Genomic DNA, 6,771 nt, shown 5'->3' with positions numbered 1-6,771 from the left:
CTCAAAGGTAAGGCATAACACAGCTGTGGCTATGAATTGTATTGTTACGGGAGTGATGAGTAAGAGAACCCAGACGCGGATCGCTCGTTAAGATTGAACAGTGTCTTTATTTACAGTGAAGCAAATCCAAAGTAATCCATAGTGCTAAGTCCCTTCCGTGCTCCCCTCTTGTGTCCATACGACTTTCGTAAACAGTGACGTCTCTCCTCTCGTATCTCCGTCTCACTCGTAGCCTGGAAAAAAGGCAAACAGATGCGGTTAGCCTCCCTCCGCTATCAAACGTTTGTCTAACACTCGCTGAATTCGAGTCACTACCCGGCTTGGTGGAATACTCCAGCGCTGTCTGTCACTCAGCCACACCATTAAATAGTTCTGTCACAATGGTGGATGATTGGCAGCAGCTGGCGAGGAATCAGTTGCAGGTGGGACCACTCAGAGTGGCGGAACTTCCGGGTCGGACATCTCCCGTTGCTACGCAACCGCGTAACAACTACAACGGAGACAAAAACAGAGCGGGAGAACAAACACACACACACACACACACACACACACACACACACACACACACACAGGTCGCCGGTCGGGGCACCGTCGAACCTGACAGTACCCCCCCTCTAATGGGAGCCTCCCGGCGACCCAGCAAACTTATCAGGGTGCCTGCGGCGGAAGTCTCTCACCATAGCAGCATCGAGAACCGCGGACCGCGGCACCCAAGAACGCTCTTCCGGACCGTACCCCTCCCAGTCCACCAAAAACTGAAAGCCCCTACCGCGGCGCCGGGCATCCAATATCCGCGATACGGAATACGCCGGCGAGCCGTCGATAATCCGGGCGGGTGGCGGGGGCCCGGAGGGCGGGCACAAAGGGCTGGTCCGGACAGGCCTCACCTGGGACACATGAAAGACATTGTGAATTCTCATGGAACGGGGAAGAGACAAACGTACAGTCACAGGATTCAACACGGCCAGGATGGGGAAGGGCCCGATAAAGCGTGGAGCCAGTTTCCTAGACTCGACCCTCAGAGGAACATATTTCGCAGACAGCCATACCTGTTGCCCGACCTGGTATGCAGGGGCCGGAGCACGGCGGCGATCCGCAAGTCTCTTGTTCTGCTCAGCGGTCCTCAAGAGGGCGGTCCGGGTGGCGCGCCATGCCCGCCGGCAGCGCCGCAGGTGGTGCTGGACTGAAGGAACCGACAATTCCCCCTCCGACACAGAGAGAAGCGGGGGCTGATACCCCAGGGAGGCCTCAAACGGGGAAACCCCAGTAGCCGCCGACGTGCTAGCATTATGGGCATATTCGACCCACGCCAGTTGATCGCTCCATGATGACTGGTTCGAAGAGACCACACAACGCAGCATCGCTTCGAGCTCTTGATTAGCCCGTTCCGCTTGCCCGTTGGTTTGAGGGTGGAAGCCGGACGACAAGCTGGCCTGGGCCCCCAGTTCCTTACAAAACTCCTTCCACACTCGCGACGTGAATTGGGGACCCCGATCGGACACGATATCTTGGGGAACCCCATGGAGACGGAACACCTGCTGCGTGAGAATCTTGGCAGTATCCAGGGCCGAAGGGAGTTTCGGCAGAGCAACGAAATGAACAGCCTTTGAGAAGCGATCGATCACGGTCAAGATGACTGTGTGACCCGAGGAGGGGGGAAGACCGGTAACAAAGTCCAGTGCAATATGAGACCACGGGCGGCTGGGCACAGGCAATGGACGAAGGAGGCCAGCAGGGGGTGAACAGGAGACCTTGTTTCGGGCACAAACGGGGCAAGCGGCCACATACTCCCGAGCGTCCTTCCCTAGAGTCGGCCACCAAAACAAACGTTGCAGAAAGGCGATAGTGCGGTTTTTACCCGGGTGGCAGGCAAACTTGGCCGTATGGACCCAGTGAAGGACCTTACTTCGGACCGCCGCGGGAACAAACATCCTCCCATCGGGCCCAGTGCCCGGATCAGGTTCCGACCGCTGGGCAGCCTTAATAACCCGCTCTATGTCCCAGGTCAGAGCCCCCACGAAGCACGAGGATGGCAGAATGGGTCTCTCCTTCTCGTCTGGGTCGAGATCCGGGGAAAATTGGCGCGATAAAGCATCTGCTTTAAGATTGCGGGAGCCAGGTCTGTAAGAGATGGTCAAGTTAAACCGAGTGAAAAACAGAGCCCACCTGGCCTGCCGGGCATTCAGTCTTTTGGCCGCTTGGAGGTAGGTCAAGTTCTTGTGGTCTGTCCAGATAACCACCGGATGCTCGCTGCCTTCGAGCCAATGTCGCCACTCTTCAAGCGCCAACTTAATGGCGAGGAGCTCCCGGTCTCCAACGTCGTAATTGCACTCTGCAGGAGATAAGCGACGTGAGAAAAAGGCACATGGGTGTAATTTTGCATTCACTCGTTGGGATAGTATTGCCCCCAGACCTGCGTCTGAAGCATCCACCTCCACAAAAAAAGGTTGACTGATGTCTGCCTGTACCAACACCGGAGCTGAGGAAAAGAGGTGCTTGAGTCTCACAAAAGCCCGTTCAGCGCCGGGAGACCACTGGAATGGCTGCTTAGGAGAGGTTAGGTTGGTGAGAGGCAGGGCGACCTGACTGAAATTGCGGATAAACCGTCGATAGAAGTTGGCAAATCCCAGAAACTTCTGCAGCTGCTTACGGTTCTTGGGTTCAGGCCATTCCACCACTGCCCTCACTTTGGCCGGATCTGCCCGCAGCCGTCCCTCCTCGATGATGAACCCCAAAAAGGAGACTGTCTGCACGTGAAACTCACACTTCTCTGCCTTTACAAACAGCCGGTTCTCCAACAGGCGCTGCAACACCATTCTCACGTGCTTGACATGGTCAGCTGGGTTCCGAGAAAACACAAGGATGTCGTCTAGATAAACGAAAACACAATGATTAATGAAGTCCCGTAAAACATCATTTATCATGGCTTGGAAGACCGCCGGAGCATTCGTGAGCCCGAAAGGCATCACCAAATATTCAAAGTGCCCACGATGCGTGTTGAACGCCGTCTTCCACTCATCCCCCTGGCGGATTCTCACCAGATGATAAGCACTGCGGAGGTCCAGTTTAGAAAAGATGGCAGCCCCCTGAAGGAGTTCAAAAGCAGAGGTGAGTAAAGGAAGCGGGTATTTGTTCTTAATGGTTATCTTGTTAAGACCTCGAAAGTCAATGCAGGGGCGGAGCGTTTTGTCTTTCTTCTCAACGAAGAAGAAACCTGCCGCGAGAGGAGAGGTGGACTGCCGGATTATCCCGGCCGCCAGCGAGTCGGTGATGTAGCCCTCCATTACCTCTCGCTCTGATTTCGAAATACTGTATAGACGGCTTGTGGGCAAGGGAGCGCCGGGTAGCAAGTCTATCCCACAATCGTACGGACGATGGGGGGGAAGAGACTGGGCCTTTTCTTTACTGAACACCTGGGCTAGGTCGTGATATTCAGCTGGAACTGCAGTCAAATCGGGAGGAGCGTCAGGTGAAGATGGGCTAGTGGACGTCTGGCTAACTGTAGCAGAACGTAAACACTGTTCATGACACTTAGGACTCCACCCAGTTATCCTGCTGTTCTCCCAATCGATCTGCGGGTTATGGCGTTCGAGCCAGGGGTAGCCCAAAACTAGCGGAGTGTGAGGAGCCTTGAACAGAAACAGGCTGATTTGTTCAACATGGTTTCCGGAAAGAGAAAGAGTCAAATCAGTAGTGCGATGTGTTATACTGGCCAAGGGGGCACCATTCAGCGCCGCCACCTGGAGGACCTCAGGTAAGGGTTCAACAGGTATGCCCAACGTCTGGGCCAGGGCTTCGTCAATAAAACTTTGTTCGGCCCCCGAATCGATTAAAGCACTACATGGGTGAATACAGGACTGGAAAATCAATTTGGCAGGACAGCTGAGGTGGGGCAAGATGTTTGCGGTAACGCCCGTCAGTATGCCCACGGCTACTGACGAGCAGCGTCTTTTCCCGACTCTGGGCATTTATCAGAAAAGTGTCCTCTCTTTCCGCAAGTGAAACACTCACCCCCCTGAGGTCTTCTCCGTCGGGCCACAGACCTAAAGCTGGCTCGACCGATCTGCATGGGCTGCTCCTCCTCCAACGGCTGTTCCTCCCACTCCCGTCTCCACTCGAGAGAGGGCCCTGCCGAGGTTTTGCTGCCGCCCGCTGGTCGCCGTCCAAACTCACGCCTATGCTCATCCAACTGAATGCACACATTCACCAAAGCACTGAGCGACTTAGGCAGTTCTCTTGAGGCCAACTCACGTTTTAGATTTTCGTTCAGGCCGTTTATGAAAGCCCCTCGTAGTGCATTTTCTTGCCAGCCGGTCTCCTCGGCCAAAATCCAGAAGTCAATCGAGAAGTCCGCTACACTCCTCCATCCTTGTTTCAGGGAAAACATGCGATGTGCTGCGCTGTCGGCGCTGGAGCCTTTGTCAAAAACACAACGAAATTTGCACAAAAAATCTTAATAAGAGATAGCAGGTTGCATGCTTACCACGGCCTGGGCCCATTGTAAAGCGCGTCCAGTCATTGATTCCACCATTAACCCCACCTTGGCTCCATCTGAGAAATAAGACCGAGGCTGTTCTCTAAAAATGAACGAACATTGTGTTAAGAACCCGCGGCTCTTATCCAGATCCCCACTAAACTTCTCAGGGGCCGGCAGCGGGTGTTCGCGCTGCAGTGTGGGAGGGGAAGGAGGCAGAGGAGAAGCCGCGGCTGTGCTGAGAGACGGCCCGGGCGACGGAGCATCAGCTGCAGCCCCAGGGGGAGTTAGCAAAATCCCTTTTAATTCAGCAACCAGCTGCCGTAACACAGTTTGTTCTTCAACAACATGTTTCATCATTTTTTCATGGCGTTCCAACATCTCACCTTGAATCGAGAGTTCTCGCAGAACCGGAGCGGCGTCCGCTGGGTCCATGTAAGTGGCTGGAGTATTCTGTTACGGGAGTGATGAGTAAGAGAACCCAGACGCGGATCGCTCGTTAAGATTGAACAGTGTCTTTATTTACAGTGAAGCAAATCCAAAGTAATCCATAGTGCTAAGTCCCTTCCGTGCTCCCCTCTTGTGTCCATACGACTTTCGTAAACAGTGACGTCTCTCCTCTCGTATCTCCGTCTCACTCGTAGCCTGGAAAAAAGGCAAACAGATGCGGTTAGCCTCCCTCCGCTATCAAACGTTTGTCTAACACTCGCTGAATTCGAGTCACTACCCGGCTTGGTGGAATACTCCAGCGCTGTCTGTCACTCAGCCACACCATTAAATAGTTCTGTCACAATGGTGGATGATTGGCAGCAGCTGGCGAGGAATCAGTTGCAGGTGGGACCACTCAGAGTGGCGGAACTTCCGGGTCGGACATCTCCCGTTGCTACGCAACCGCGTAACAACTACAACGGAGACAAAAACAGAGCGGGAGAACAAACACACACACACACACACACACACACACACACACACACACACACACACACACAGGTCGCCGGTCGGGGCACCGTCGAACCTGACATGTATGGAAGCCAACACCGGCTTTTGTTCAAATGTACACTAGTCATTGCGTATGCGCACCATACATTTACAACAGTGCAACATCAACATACAGCCTACCACATAAAAAAACTTTCTGCAAGGCAAATTAAACACATGAACAAATCTATACCACCAAACTACTGCCTTGTAATTTTGTATTCTAACGCCATGTCATCTTGATTTGTTATCCACCTCCATCAAGCTTCTGTCACCTGACTAAAAGGTCGGGTCGTCATGCGTGTCACGGTGAGAAATGTAAGTGTTGGAACAGCCTGGAGAAAGAGGTGAGGGTGAGGGTGGAGGTTGAAACTCTACCCTCACCGTTAACGGAGGCCATAGCACCTCGTGACCCCAGGCCACACATTTCTGAGTGAACTTTGGCCTCGTGACCACACCAGTGGTGCTGGGTAGCTCCTCATGTCAGACATGCACTTACATACACACATAGTATATCTTCAGACTCCCTCTGGCTTGCAGTCAGGCAGCCATTACCTGGAGATTGTATCAGTGTCAGTTTGTGTGGGATTCATACTCCCCGGGGTAAAGCACAGAGGGCAGGCGCCTGATCTTTCTGTGAAATGTTAATGTGGAAAAAAACAGGCTGAACTCAGAGTGTAGCAATATGTGGAGCCCTGCTCATTGGTTAAGAAACTATATCCCCTCTAGCATCAATTGGGATGTGACCAAGCCAAAAACAAATCAGAAAGCTTTGAGTGCTTGATCAGTGGAGCATGCTTTACAGTATATCTGCTGTGCTCTGGTCTCATTTAAGACAACAATCTTCCATTCAAGCCACAGTTAGAGTGTCCATTAGTACTGGTATTTCAATTTTGAAGACAGTAAATTGACCAAGGAATGCAGCTTGTTGCCTTATCAAAGTCTAGAAGCCAGGGATCTGGAATTGCCTTGCTTTGTTGCACGTTCAGTTTATCTGTCCCGTAATTGCACATTGTAAAACTGTCTCTCTGGGCTTCTTGCTATCCCCAGTGGCCAATGTAACCATCTGGCCCTCGCAAAGATCTGACCAGGAAGTTATGTGAGACGTCAGAGGATAGGAACTCTGATAATGGATACTTAGCCTCACATGGAGTTAGCTGATTCTTCAACATTCCCGTCATTGTCTGAAATACCTGTTACTGCATGCTTTGCCAAAGTTGTCAGTCTTTACAGTACTTTTCCGCAATGAGATGGTCAATAAAACATTAACAAGCATTTATGTTTTTATTTGCACAACACTTTCTGCAGGGGTTCACAGA

This window comes from Diplotaxodon limnothrissa, linkage group LG6 (genome assembly GCF_057381915.1).
Source record: "Diplotaxodon limnothrissa isolate DT_005_m linkage group LG6, D_limnothrissa_male_GT1.1, whole genome shotgun sequence".
In the NCBI taxonomy this organism is placed as follows: Eukaryota; Metazoa; Chordata; class Actinopteri; order Cichliformes; family Cichlidae; genus Diplotaxodon; species Diplotaxodon limnothrissa.
This window is presented reverse-complemented; position numbering follows the sequence as displayed.